The sequence below is a fragment of the Schistocerca nitens genome, chromosome 12 (assembly GCF_023898315.1).
Source record: "Schistocerca nitens isolate TAMUIC-IGC-003100 chromosome 12, iqSchNite1.1, whole genome shotgun sequence".
Taxonomy (NCBI): domain Eukaryota; kingdom Metazoa; phylum Arthropoda; class Insecta; order Orthoptera; family Acrididae; genus Schistocerca; species Schistocerca nitens.
The window spans coordinates 114,146,167-114,162,458 of NC_064625.1; positions in this window are offsets into that span (position 1 = coordinate 114,146,167).

Here is a 16,292-nt window from a genome sequence, read left to right on the forward strand (position 1 = left end):
AGCAGTAAAGGAACAAAAGAAAAATTCGAAGTAGGAATTAAAATCCATGGAGAAGAAATAAAAATTTTGAGGTTCGCCGATGACATTGTAATTCTGTCAGACAGAGCAGAGGACCTGGAAGAGCAGCTGAACGGAATGGACAGTGTCTTGAAAGGAGGATATAAGATGAACATCAACAAATGCAAAACGAGGATAATGGAATGTAGTCGAATTAAGTCGAGTGATGCTGCGGGAATTAGATTAGGAAATGTGGCGCTCAAAGTAGTAAATGAGTTTTGCTATTTGGGGAGCAAAATAACTTACGATGGTCGAAGTGGAGAGGATATCAATTGTAGACTGGCAATGACAAAGAAAGCGCTTCTGAAGAAGAGAAATTAGTTAACATCGAGTATAGATATGTCAGAAAGTATTTGTATCTGGCTGCCTTCCTTGAACATTGCTGCCAGGCAATGACATTTTTAAAAACGAATTATCATCATTTCTGCTTGACAGCTCTTGCTACTCCATAGATGAACTTCTCGATAAATAATGTCTCTATAGGTGCATTACATTTATCAAATTTTACTGTAGATTAAAATGAAAGAGAACAATACAGTAACCTTGTATGGAAGTGAAACGTGGACGATAAATAGTTTAGACAAGAAGAGAATAGAAGCTTTCGAAATGTGGTGCTGCAGAAGAATACTGAAGATTAGATCGGTAGATCACATCACTAATGAGGGGCTATTGAACAGATTTGGGGAGAAGAGGAGCTTCTGGCACAACTCGACTAGAAGAAGGGATCGGTTGATAGGACATGTTTTGAGACATCTAGGGATCACCAATTTAGTATTGGAGGGCAGTGTTGAGGGTAAAAATCGTAGAGGGAGACCAAGAGATCAATACACTAAGCAGATTCAGAAGGATGTAGGTTGCAGTAGGTACTGGGAGATGAAGAAGCTTGCACAGGATAGAGTAGCATGGAGAGCTGCATCAAACCAGTCTCTGGACTGAAGACCACAACAACAACAACATACAGGGTCTTAGGTGTATATGTGCGGATACAGTGATCACTTGTACCTCAATATCCGCCCAGTTCAGTGTATTAATTTACTTTCATATTGTCCAACAGTCGTCCCACAAACACGTCGAATAATTTGCTATCTCATGTTGTCCGCTCTGTCGCAACTGAACTACTAACAATGCTGCATCTCGGCTCAAATAGGAATTTTTATTTAAACATTTTTGCGCAGATTCGTCTCATATTTCTCTGCGACGTCTGTGACTATATTGCTCTTGCTTGGTGCACAACAGCGCTAGTGGTTTTGGATGAGGCCACGTCAGTCAGTCAGTCAGTCAGTTGCCTCAGCAAGCAACTGATGTGTTTAGTACATGTGTGTCGGAATTGTCATACACACACAGCAAAAGTGAACGAAACCGTTAATATTTGGAATGTTTTGCCGGCCGTAGTGGCCGAGCGGTTCTAGGCGCTACAGTCTGGAACCGCGCGACCACTACAGTCGCAGGTTCGAATCCTGCCTCTGGCATGGATGTGTGTGATGTCCTTAGGTTAGTTAGGTTTAAGTAGTTCTAAGTTCTAGGGGACGACCTCAGATGTTGTACCAATGTGTTCAGAGCCATTTGCCCATTTTTATGGAATGTTTGAAATATTGTGGCATCCAAGTTAAGAAGGCGTTAGCCAACGGAATAAGGTCTAGAACTTTCGCAGTGTTTTTGGTGGATCTGATTATTCTCAGACATGGATATACATTTGACTGCTCAACTGAAGTTACGTTAGATAAGATAGTGGATGAAGAAAACGACTTTATAGATGATAAGGCTATTGATAGCGTTAAATATTGTCCTGCAAGTGGCAGTGGCGGAAATAGAGTTTCTCAAAGAGAAACTAACAGTTGTGTAGCAATGAACCTTTAACAGAAAAGAAATCCAATATTACTAGTATTTTAATAAAATTTTTGGATGAGTGTCTCGAACGTATGTACGATGATTGTCATACACCTCCACTTAAAGTCGCGACCTACAGCTCATTAAAGTAATATTTCATTGTGTGGAGACAAAAAGAAAGATATAATTAATATCTGTTTTGAGGAAATAAGGGCATCAAAGCACTGGAGATAAAAATAAGACATTCTATCCCAATTTTTACGTACCAAGGAATGAAGAACAACTTATCCTTTACTGGCACCTGGAATTTTCGGCAATGCAAAAAGCGAGAGGAATTGGGCACAAAAAAAGGTTAAATGTTCTGTAGGTTTCATACAAATGGCTCTGAGCACTATGGCACTTAACATCTGAGGTCATCAGTCCCCTAGAACTTAGAACTACTTAAACCTAACTAACTTAAGGACATCACACACACCCATGACCGAGACAGGATTCGAACCTGCGACCGCAGTGGTCGCGCGGTTCCAGACTGTAGCGCCTAGAACCGTTCGGCCACAACGGTCGACGTAGCTTTCATAGGACGCATCAAGAAAGAACACAGTGTCCCGTAGACACATCACTGATTTCATGACAGCCAGAAACGTGCAGGAAGACAAAGATATTCACCAGTTTGGGGCCCTTTTGTCGAAGAAATGAACCGAAAACCTGCAAATTTCCATATACGGCAGTACAGCACTTAGAACACTGATCAAAGTGGATTTAATTGCGAACTAACATCTGGTGCGACGCTATCTGAGAAAGTGGAAAAATTTATAGTTGCCATGGTCCAATCTGCACACCATGCAGCTCATAGTTATGCAGTAGATGTTGGACTTTTGGTGAGTGAACACCTACCAAAAAGACTTAGGTCTTCAGGAAAAACATTAGGCCCAAAAGTTAGAAAGGCTACTGAAGAGCATCTTCCACAAAATATACATCTGGAGGCTAGTGCAAGTGAGAGAACGTCAAAAAACCATTTAAAATCCTTTCTCGTGATTGTTGTTAATGACAATGTAGCAAAGGGCCAGATATGTATTCTACCTCGTGGTTCTTGAGAGTACTCATAAATATACAACAATAGTAAATGATTCATTTTCTGTTAAATACATTGACTGCATGATGATTCCACAAAAAATGGTATACGTACAACATATGAATCTATATTTCTTCTGGAAATATACTATATATCCAAGGAGGAGAACAGACTCTATATGGACCCTCTTGCAGTGACTTAGATGCTAAATTAGGAAATGGAATTTCCGTAATGACAATGAATTCTATTATTTATAGCCACTTGTCTTCTCCAGTGTATTAGCTTATGCTCTAGTATTCGTGACCAGTGGCTCGTTGCAATACTCCCGGACATGATGCTAAATTCAAGAATGTGATTCAAGTAGCACTTGATTTTGCAGCTCAAGAATGTGATTCTGAGACCAGGCGTTGCTTTCTCCAAATGTACCTGTTATGATTCTGCATTTTGTTTTATGCATTTTTTAGGAACATCAAGTACATTTTTAAAGTCTGACATTGCGTAAACGCAGTGGAATATTTTCACCGTCCTAATGACAATGGTACGTAAGGCTTCTAAGTACAACCGACACACCGAATTCCTGTTCGAGCTGTGACACTTCCCTTCTAAGTGGACCACATCTGTCAGTATAGACTGTATCCACACTTCAACACTGATCTACTGCCCAGCGGAAAATAAGCATTAATGACTTGCTCTTGCCAGATGTAGTTGGAGGTAGTAACCGGCCTAAAACATGCTACTAATAATAACTACAGAAGTTATTCTGCAAATGAGGGAAATACTGATGTAATGTTAAGCACATTGTCGTCACTCACCCGTATATCCCTAACACCCTGTGTATCACCACCACCATCATCATCATCATCATCATCTTCTTCTTCTTCTTCTTCATATTTTTCTTCTTCCTCTTCATCATCATCATCTTCTTCTTCATCTTCATCTTTTTCTTTTTCTTCTTATTTTTCATAATCTTCTTATTTTTCTTCTTCCTTTTCTTCTTCGTGCTGTAGGCTGCACAGCCTGTTCCAGAAATTATCTGGTCATCGAATGTTCGACGCTTCTCTGTCCAGGGGCCATCCACTTCATGGCTATTCTAGGCATATGGTACTGCTGCATTCTTTCTAAATTGCTACAGCAGTTGGCCTTTTCTTTTAATTTTTCTTCCTAAATTGACAATCTATTGCTTTTTTTGTAATCACCGGTATAGTTTATTTAATAGTTCCATAGGCTATCGGACAAATGAGACAAGAGGGTTGGCGATCACATTCAGATACGTGGGCGGTTGTTGAATTCTACCGTGTGCTTGACACAGACCCATGTACTTCTTCCTAAACTCATAGGGATGTATTTTTAACGACAATTTTGAAATGACAAAAGCCACTCTATGGAAAGACAGTTTATTAATTTTTAAGACGAGAAGATGTCCCCTTCTCTGTCTCACACCCCTATCACAGCACTCACTCCATCTAGCCACAACTTGAAAATTGCTTTCTTAAGGTTTAAGCTGACTTACTGACACACAATATAGCTTCTTCCAAGAGTCGATAACATCAACAATAACGTTTGCAATGTTGAAAAACGCACGTCAGAGTGAACATGTAAACAGAATGCTTGGACACTGATTTCTAAAGCTTTACGTTAATGATGGTAACATAGTAAAAAGGTCCATTTTGACAATGGCATGTATACATGTCGTAGGATTTCAAAGTCTTGACACTTGCCGAAGCAATATCTTTCGCAGTACCACTTGAAAATGGCCCAAAGGCTGAAACTGCAATACTGAAATAAATAATTTCTACAGAAAAAAGCGAATATCATATCCTTAAAAAAACCACCATGCCTTATTCGTTAGCGTAGCGTACATTATCATATTGTAAGCACACTGCAGTTCACAATAACTAAAAGCAAGCAGAAAATAACTCTTTTTTTGAAGCTGCGGCAACATTGCGATAAACAGATTTCATCAGACAGATGCTGAAACCTACTTGGAGCTTAGCAAAAACAAACACAAGTGTTCCACAGAAAAAACTAACTGTTCAGTACAAGCTATAATCAAGCGCTCCAAGTTTAGTTGATCGGCAGAGCTATTAAGGGAGTAAAAATTGGATGTAGCATATATCACAAAATCCAGCAGTCAGTTGCCACAGATGTGCCGGTCTGTCTTGCATGAAATAGTCACGAAGTGCCTGCTACAGAAACTGTGTACCTGACCGATGACAAAACAACGGAAGTGCATATTTATGTTATAAAATTGATGCAGGCACGTTTAATAGATACCCGCTTGAAATTTCCGTGTTTAGTTTCTATGGGCAAATATAATGCTGAAACTTATGCCCCAATCTCGTGACACCAGTATCTGGATGAAACTTCGAAGTTAACAGCTGTCGTAATACAAATATTTGGAGCTACGCTGCGCTTTTTACACTCGCTTATTATACCATAGTGATATTTATGTCTTGATTTTCTATAAGTAGTGCTACTGTCACTTGTGCGCTACGTCGAACGGTTTGCTTGCCACAAAGAACTACATTCTAATGAGTTTATTTCAACTCGTACAGTCGTCATGTAAATTTCTACTGAAAGCTGTGGTATAATTCTAGCCTAACTATCCAGTGAACATCATTCGTAGTGATACACTCCAAGAGTGCAGCTAATCAGTTCCTGGACACTCAATTGTCTTTGTTATCAAATCTGCAATTGAGCCACTTTAAAATTACATACTGGTGTTACGTAGCGTATATTTCTACGTATGACTGACAGTTCCTCGTAATTTTCCGATTCTCTCCATAACTAACACGTTACATCAACGGACGTCAATGGATTTCAGTACACGCGTCCGATTAACACTTTCACGCTTGTCTTTCGGGATTACAGCGAACTTCGCTAACATTTCTTGAGAGATTGGACTACACGTTGCTCTTACCGAGACGAAACGTTCTGTACGATACTTGATCAATTTGCTAATGGCATGAATCCTGAAATATGGAAACATACACACCCCAAACATTTTTCATCAGTTTGTACACGTAACAAATGAAAACTGTTGCAGCCCAGTCTGGTAATCACATTACAGCGACAGGCCCATTCAGAAAAAATCAAAGGTTTATATTTTAATTAAAATGTAATAATTAAAATACTGCCGTAAAAACATTGACTACACAATGCGGCTCTTCGCTTTTGGTTCCGTTTGAGGCTGTAGGCTTATCAGATGGAAATAGAGTCACTAGATGCCACTGTTTGGCTAAAAGCAGATAAAAAAATCTCCTCCCAACCTTCTGTTCCTTGGACTGTGGAGACATCGGCGTCCATCACACACAGCAGGTAATTACACTGCCTTAATATACACTCCTGGAAATTGAAATAAGAACACCGTGAATTCATTGTCCCAGGAAGGGGAAACTTTATTGACACATTCCTGGGGTCAGATACATCACATGATCACACTGACAGAACCACAGGCACATAGACACAGGCAACAGAGCATGCACAATGTCGGCACTAGTACAGTGTATATCCACCTTTCGCAGCAATGCAGGCTGCTATTCTCCCATGGAGACGATCGTAGAGATGCTGGATGTAGTCCTGTGGAACGGCTTGCCATGCCATTTCCACCTGGCGCCTCAGTTGGACCAGCGTTCGTGCTGGACGTGCAGACCGCGTGAGACGACGCTTCATCCAGTCCCAAACATGCTCAATGGGGGACAGATCCGGAGATCTTGCTGGCCAGGGTAGTTGACTTACACCTTCTAGAGCACGTTGGGTGGCACGGGATACATGCGGACGTGCATTGTCCTGTTGGAACAGCAAGTTCCCTTGCCGGTCTAGGAATGGTAGAACGATGGGTTCGATGACGGTTTGGATGTACCGTGCACTATTCAGTGTCCCCAGGAGCAACAGTGTCCCTAATTTGCTGGGAAGTGGCGGTGCGGTCCCCTACGGCACTGCGTAGGATCCTACGGTCTTGGCGTGCATCCGTGCGTCGCTGCGGTCCGGTCCCAGGTCGACGGGCACGTGCACCTTCCGCCGACCACTGGCGACAACATCGATGTACTGTGGAGACCTCACGCCCCACGTGTTGAGCAATTCGGCGGTACGTCCAGCCGGCCTCCCGCATGCCCACTATACGCCCTCGCTCAAAGTCCGTCAACTGCACATACGGTTCACGTCCACGCTGTCGCGGCATGCTACCAGTGTTAAAGACTGCGATGGAGCTCCGTATGCCACGGCAAACTGGCTGACACTGACGGCGGCGGTGCACAAATGCTGCGCAGCTAGCGCCATTCGACGGCCAACACCGCGGTTCCTGGTGTGTCCGCTGTGCCGTGCGTGTGATCATTGCTTGTACAGCCCTCTCGCAGTGTCCGGAGCAAGTATGGTGGGTCTGTCACACCGGTGTCAATGTGTTCTTTTTTCCATTTCCAGGAGTGTATATACGAAAAACGGTTATAATTATACGAGAAACAAAGAAATCTTGTACAGTCCCTAGAGGGACTGGTAATCAGAAAGACTCGGAAGAATTTTGGAATTATTGAGTATCATGAAGGATCGTAGTTAACGATGAGGAGTCATGGAGAGTGGCAGTGCTCGAAGATTACCAATTTCGAATAGACAAAATAGAAACTGCAGTTGCTCACAGTATACATACAGTATTTCCATCTTAATCACCACCTAAGAATACATGAGCATTCTGCTTCACTGGAGCTGATTCAATCTACACATGGGAACTTCTCAAGTGATGGAAGTCGACGCATGTACAATAAAATGGCTGCAGTTCCCACGTTACTACAAATAACGAAGTGAAGCTGACGAAGAAGTGGAACAAAATGGGCTTGGGAGAGCGTCTCGGCGTTGTTTCGTGACCTCGGATGCAGCCCCGTTTTGTTCACTTTAATGGTAAGCCGTCCTGGACTTACATTTCAGCAAGATGATGTCCGACCGCACACGACGAGAGTTTCTACTGCTTTTCTTCGTGCTTGCCTAACCATACCAAGGTCAGCAAGGTCGCCAGATTTCTACCCAATTGAGAACGGCTAGATTATTATGGGCAGGACCCTCCTACAATCTTGGGAATTTGACGATCTAATCGCCAGTTGGTCAAAATTGGGTATGATGTCCCTCAGAAGGCCATGCTGCTTGCATAATGGCCAGAGGTGGACCAACGCGTTACTGATTTGCTGAATTTCTGGATCTCTTTCTTTTGAATAAGTCAGCCACTTTTTTCTGAAATTGTAATGATTTGCTTGTCTGTACATGTACATCACATCTGCCAAATTCCGTCCCATTCGGATAATTGCTGCGTGGTGCGCCTTGGTTTATTTTTTCTTGTAATATATTCATAAAAATCAATATTGTTGTTCCATACAAGAGTACGTCAATATCCAGAATATTTTTTTTAAAAACACTAGCCTAATTGTAGATTTGGTTCTGTTCCGCTTGGTTACTTTAACCATAATCAACGGATTTCTTTAGAAATCGATATTTTCATGACGAATTTTTAAAACTTGAAACACGTATGTATTCGGTAGCAGCGATGGCGAGGCATGACAGAATCTCTGACGAGAGAGTTATTTATCGTTGCTAGTCTGCGCTTGACCGCGCGAGAGTTCGGTGCAGTTGCGAGGCAGTAGTTGTACGTAGCGAGTCGCGAAAGCATGTAGTTCGTTCGTGCCAGTAGCGCAAGTGTAACCTCCCCGCAAAATTTAGAAAAAGACAATACTTAAATGTAAATGGACATAGAGCTAAGTGTAACCTCCCCGTAATTATTTTTAAATGATATGAATTGAATGAAATTACAAATAGACCTAAATGTTAGCTTCCCACAGTAGTAAAACTCAATGATAATAACAATGTGCAAAAATATTAATTCCCCACAAAATTAACGTTAAGATCAACCTGATAAATTGATTCTGGGAGGAAAAGCAAAGGAAATATTGTTTCAATTGTAATGATTATTTTCTTAAAAAATTGCTTTCAGAACAAAATTATTATTGGGGCAATTCTTGAACAAATTAATTACAGTTAACATACATTACATTATCAAATGTGCGCAATGCAGCCTCATTACCTTATTCAAAAATATACCTCGTCCAGAATCTTGACCAGAGACCCATGTCGACGCCCGCCGACTCCTCACACACAACTCCTACTGTCTCTGGCGCTACTGGCGCGAACGAACTACATGCTTTCGCGACTCGCTACGTACAACTACTGCCTCGCAACTGCAGTGAACTCTCGCGCGGTCAAGCGCAGACTAGCAACGATAAATAACTCTCTGGTCAGAGATTCTGTCATGCCTCGCCATCGCTGCTACCGAATAGATACGTGTTTCAAACTCTTTAAGGAGTGTGAAACGGAGTTTCATGTGCCTCTGATTTTCATTCGTGAAGAACTGAATGTGCACGAGAGAGAATCCAACTAAGCAACAGATTTGCACAATGACGCATATACGAATTGACACCTGCATTCACATCTGTACTCTGCAAAATAATGTGAACTGCATGGCAGAGTGTACGTGCCAGTGCACCAGTTGTTAGTGCTTTTCCTCCTCCCATCCACGCATAGACCTTGGCAAGAATGATTGCATGCTGCGATTAATCTAATAGTCCTCAGAATCCGTATGTGGCCAATATTTACGGGGTTGCAGTATGATTATAGTCATCTTTCAAAGCCGGTTCCTGAAACTTCATAAGTAGGCTTTCGCTGTACCGTTTACGTCTACTTCAACAGTCTGCTCGAACATTTCTTTCAACATCTCTGTGACATTCTCCCAGGGGACGAACAAACCTGTTACCATTAGTGCTGCCCTATCCGGGATAGGTCCCAAACATTTAAGCAACATTCTAGAATGGATCATATGAGCGAGCGTTTTGAACATTCCTGGAGACCTTTCCGGCTTTTAGCCGCCACAGCCAGCAGTCTGTTATGTTGTCCCAGCTGAGGATACGAGGGGGCAGTCAGCGTCTGATCGACTCGTGAAGGGAGCGGCTGCTTCTTATGGCTTCCCTTAGCAGGTTGCCCTGAGTCCCTGGGGTGTGGCGGCGGTGGGTTAGTGCAATTAGCTGACGACTTGCAACACAAAACTGTACACTGTAACATCATAAATAAAGTATCGAAAGTCAATACTGCACACAAAAATCAGTATTCGAAGAGAAAGAATCGTCCTTTTCGTATAGGTATTGATGCTTGTTGACGCCAAACTAACGTATTATTGTTTTTTAATACTTCTGACTACGCATTTTGTCAAACAGATACATGTATGGAGACCGTGGCTGTTGACGTTCTACAGCAAAGACCCACAAATTTGTGTTACACTACTTTATTCAAAAAGTACCGTTACCGGTTTCGAATTTTTCACAGTTCATCATCAGCCGCTTTTTTTTTTTTTTTTTCGCTCTTGCACTCAGATTATGTCTCGTGTGTTTTTACAAGGTCTGTCACTGTTGGTCCGTTTTTCTTCGAAGAGATGACACCTAGCGGGCCTGTAAGATGTACACTGTCACCTGCACGTCATAAATACGTCGTAGTACAACACGTGGTTCCCGCTTTGCAAGCACGTGACTGTGTCCACACCGCTATTTTCATGACATATTTAGCGACATCACGTGTCACTTCCAAGACGAAACAATTGCTTTGAGAAACTTTCGATACCAATCAAATCGTCTCCAGGCCATTTCAAGATGTATGGCCTTCCAAATCTCCCGACCTAAATCCATGTAACTTCTGTTTGTGCGGGTATCTGTAAGATCGTGTTTATCAGGGACGTGTATGGACTCTTCGTGATCTAACAGACAGCTTACACCGACATATGGCTCTCACTGCACCAGATATGCTGCGAGCAACTATCGACCGTGCCGCGTCACGGATGCAGCATATTGCTGAATCGGTGGACCATGTTAAACACAAGTTGTAAGTTGCGACCATGTCCTAACAAACGTTCCAGAACCACCGTTATCATGTGTTTGATCGTTCCTCTCCTTCTCCTGCACCCACTTCATATTCTGAATGTTTACAGCGCCATCTTTTCACCTGATAGCAGAAACTGGAACTTTCACTTTTTTTCACTTTTTCTCTTTGAGAGCGCCAATTAATGAACATACCTATGATGTTCTGGCGTACTGCGACGAGTATAGCCACTCGGAAACCGTCAGTCTATTCATAACCATTCGGTATCTGTTCCTATAACTCTTACCGCTAAATTGTGTTTCTGTTCGCGACGCTAGGGAAACTTACTTTATGTATGCGCCTCTTATATGATGGAAATACTTACCGGAAGCATCACAATAGCCAAATAGATGGTGTCTATTTTTCTGTTCCAGTTTCACCGGAAAGTCTTGGAAATTCAGGAAGAGATAATTTGGCGAGGAAGAAGAGAGACAGTTTCGATTTGAGAGGCATCTTGTCTGATAGGTTCGGCTCTATCGACCTGTTCTTGAGTACTCTGTATGTCTATCTTTTTAGAGATGGTGGCAGGACTCGACTCTTCGATACAGGATGTCGAGTTAAACATCTTTCAGCCGTCTAGTTTCCAAACATATTTTATTTGGCTACCAGTTTCAGCGTTTTACTACGCCATCTTCAGGTTCCTGACCGACGTGTAGGAAGATTGTACCTCGGATCTGATGAAAACAGGGGCCAGCTCTGAGCACTATGGGACTTAACATCTATGGTCATCAGTCCCCTAGAACTTAGAACTACTTAAACCTAACTAACCTAAGGACGTCACACAACACCCAGTCATCACGAGGCAGAGAAAATCCCTGACCCCGCCGGGAATCGAACCCGGGAACCCGGGCGTGGGAAGCGAGAACGCTACCGCACGACCACGGGCTGCGGACCAGGGGCCAGCCTTATGATGACGGTTCAAGTGCTCGCAAGCAGGAATCTACTAAATACCAGTATTTTTGGCTCCTGGCTGGATCAGATCCGAGGTAGAATAATCCTACACGTCGGCCAGGGTCCTGAAGAAGGCATAGTAAAACGCTGAAACTGGTAGCCAATCTCGCGTGACAACGTGATTTAATATATATTTTTTACACAAATTATGCACTGATAATGCATACTCAAAATATTTGATCTTTTGATTTTAAGTTACATTAAATTGCTTTTGGGAAACTGTCCGTTTCTTGAGAGTTAATCTTTGACAAAAATATTTGTCACGTTACTAAGACGCACTGTTCTTAGAACAGGGACATGTTGTTGTTGTTGTGGTCTTCAGTCCTGAGATTGGTTTGATGCAGCTCTCCATGCTACTCTATCCTGTGCAAGCTTCTTCATCTCCCAGTACCTACTGCAACCTACATCCTTCTGAATCTGCTTACTGTATTCATCTCTTGGTCTCCCTCTACGATTTTTACCCTCCACGCTGCCCTCCAATGCTAAATTTGTGATCCCTTGATGCCTCAAAACATGTCCTACCAACCGATCCCTTCTTTTAGTCAAGTTGTGCCACAAACTTCTCTTCTCCCCAATCCTATTCAATACCTCCTCATATACGTCGAAAAATTAAATAAACGTTTTTCGGATTATTGCCTCGGCTAGTTAGATTTTTGATGAAGCATGAGATCTTTAATTATTATTTGCATTTTTGTCCACATACTCACTAGAGAATTATTTTTTACCATTTTTAAAATTTGCCTTGTAGTCTATTCGTGGTTCTGGATTTGGGCTATTGAGCTGAAAAATAGAAGTCTTAAAATTACGTACTCTACTGAAGCGTCTGGCAGCTGTGGAAGAAAATGTTGTTATAATTGTTGCGGGCGAGTTTTTCGCTTCCGCTAATTGTATAAGTTTAGATTACCACGTAATGGCGTCGTTGGCTGAAACTGCTGCCGCAATTGTTGCGCTGTAAATTTTTTAAAATGCAGGTTATTTCAAGGAAACAGACACCAGGTAGGGCTCACCTCTTAGGAATTACAAGTGAATAATAACATGAAATTAATATATTATCTGATTAAACTGCACTCACCAAGATGTCCGTCTACTCGCAGCGAAGACAAGAGAAGAAGTGATAACGGCTAAAATAAAACAAATGCTATTCCCTTTTTCAGCTATCTGGACCATTATTGTTTCGAGTGCGGTGAACACAAAGATGCACTAACTCTCAGAACTTTATATAGTAATAATAATACGCATGCGAGAAAATTGGCTCTGCCTCTGAGCACTATGGTACTTAACATCTATGGTCATCAGTCCCCTAGAACTTAGAACTACTTAAAATTAACTATCCTAAGGACAGCACACACATCCATGCCCGAGGCAGGATTCGAACCTGCGACCGTATTGGTCGCGCGGTTCCAGACTGTAGCGCCTAGAACCGCTCGGCCACCCCGGCCGGCCTGTAATATTTCACTGGGGACGGTACACCGAATAAAGTAAGTTTGGAAACTTGACGGCTGAAAGGTGTTTCATTTGACGTTCTATTACTGAGTACTGTTCGTTAAAGGTTAAGGAACCTTAGTAGATAGCTTTAATATAGGAGGGATAGAGAACATCGAACGAAGACAGGACCGTTTTGTCACGGGTTTGTTAAGTAAACATGAGAGCTTTTACAGATATGTTCAACAATTTGCAGTGTTCAGTGCACTTGTCCACCAGTATACGCGAAATCAAAATGATAACTGTACGCAAAGTCACTGCAATGGTCAATCAAAACAGTTGAATAAAGGCGGAATACGTCAACAGTTGTACAGTGTTGACGTCGTTGTAGGTAGATGTAATAAAATTTGTCCCATGTGGGAATCTCTGTGCACGCCATAAAAGCAGATCTCACTTCTTGTAGCGGAGTCCTGAACTCCAGCGGTCCTCTTGGGGATCCCCTCGCCGAGCGCTCCAGAATCTCCAGCCCTACCCGCGGCTACACACAGCGAGAGGTAGCCGCAGTGCCGCCAACCGTAACGAATTGAGATCCGATGCTCCGATGCTATTTCTTTCTCTGCGGGTCCGGAGATAGAAACGACGAGCTAGCTCTTATAATAACAAGGCTGCCGCCGAGACACAAAAGAAACGGGGTGGATGGAGGGGCGGATGGAAGAGGGGGGGGGAGGAATTGGTATCGGTGAAACAGTGCGGGCAGTCGGGGGAAATCCCCCAACCTCTCAGTTCATCTGCGAGCACACGAAAATAAACAGAGGCAGATGAGCGCGGATTTCTTTTGGCTTTGCCCGGATCGGGGATGAGAGGAAGAGGGGTTAGAGGGAGGGAGGGGAGAGAGAGAGAGAGAGAGAGAGAATTGGTGGTTTCTTTGTGTTTGTCTCCTGTGGGGATGAGAAAGTGGCTTGGGTAGCGAACGCTGTATTCCCTCACAGGGTAGTAAGCGATGACGAAATAAAGAGATTCAGAGACAATTGAAACACATATAAGAGGAATGGAACTAACGGATTACCTAAAGACGAGGAGCGCGTAATAAGCAGAGATGATCGCACTGTACGGAAGTGCCATGAATCTTTCATATTTCTCAGGAGTAGGGGCGGGGAGGGCAAGGAATTTTAGATTGAGCACTTGTTGCGGTTAATAATGCCTGTTATCTGTCCGACCTGTCACTCGTCCCACGAAAATAATGGAAGTACTTTTTTTTTCCCTGGGAATCTCATTTTTCTTGTCACAGGTTGTTAGCTGATGCTTTCAGGAACGAGGGCCAGAATTGTAAAAATCTGGGTGGGTTTTTCAGCAACACACAGATTATGGACACGCTGGAAACATCGAACCTTATTCATAGTCTGCGCATTAAAAGAAGACTTAAAATATACTGCTAATGTTAACAGCCATTTTTGCCTCCGCTGCTTCGTCAAGTATGTGTATCATTCCGATAAGAAAATTTTCTTCTTTCACAACTGAAAGTTTATTTGATCTATAACCAAACATGTTTCGATTATTAACGATAAGCGTCTTCAGTGGTCTATAATATCAACAAGATTATTAATTGTACACATTTTATAAGGAGACGGCTAGTGATGCTTAGAAAGCAAAATAATGAGATATTTTAAATATGCTGCTATGGATACCGTATCAAAATTGGCATAATTAAATAATTTTTTTTTTACATTGTAGTTTACTGATGACGCCTAGCATGAAAGAAGAGAAACATTTTTGATCATAAACCAAATAAACATTGAAACCAAAAGGCAAAATATTTCCTATTACTTTAAAGCCACTCTTGACTCAGTACCAGAACGAATGCATGTATCTGTAACAGGTGCGAGTGACTTGTACATTGTAACACAGCGAGGAAGGAAGATTAGCGTTTAACCTGCTGTCGACGAAGAAGTCATTAGAGAGGAAGTACAAGCACCGATTAAAGAAGTGTGGGAAAGAAATAACCCGTGCCCTTTCGAAAGAAACCAAACAGTCATTCGCGTAACCCTTTTGTTTGTCAACAGTCTTCGTTAGAATTATTATTTTTTTAACAAAAGAACAATAAGGTACATGCCAACTTAACATTCGAGAAAGTAGTTTTAGATGAATGCATTTTGCAATATTTTTTATGGTATGTGATTATTCAGCGGAACTACACTGAAGCGCCAAAGAAATTGGTATTGGAGTGCTTATTCAAATACAGAGATACGTAAACAGGCAAAATACGGCACTGCGGTCAGCAACGCCTATATTAGACAACAAGTGTCTGGTGAAGTTGTTATATAGATTACTGATCCTACAATGGCGGGTTATCAAGATTTAAGTGAGTTTGGACGTGGTGTCATAGTCGGCGCAATAGCGATGTGACACAGGATCTCCGAGGTAGGGATGAAGTAGGAATTCTCCCGTGCGACCATTTCACGAGTGACTATCAAGAATCCGAGAAAACATGAAATCTGCGACATCGCTGCGGCCGGAGAAAAGATCCTGCAAGAACGAGACCAACGACGACTGAAGAGAATCGTTCGACGTGATAGAACTGCAACCCTTCCGCAAATTGCTGCATATTTCAGTGCTGCGCCATCAACAAGTGTCAGCGTGCGAACCATTCAACGAAACATTATCCATACGGCTTTCGGAGCCGAAGGACCACTCGTGTATAGTTGATGACTGCACGATACAAAGCTTTACGCCTCGCCTCGGCCCGTCGACACCGACATTGGACTGTTGATGACTGAAAACATGTCTTCTGGTCGGACGAGTCTCGTTTCAAATTGTATCGAGCGGATGAACGTGTACAGGTATGGAGACAAGCTCATGAATCAATAGACCCTGGATGTCAACAGGAGATTGTTAAAGCTGTTGGAGGCTATGCAATGGTGTGGGGCGTGTGCAGTTGGAGTGATATGGGACCCCTGATACGTCTAGATACGACTCTGACAGGTGACAGGTATGTACGTATCCTGTCTGATCACCTGCATCTGTTCGT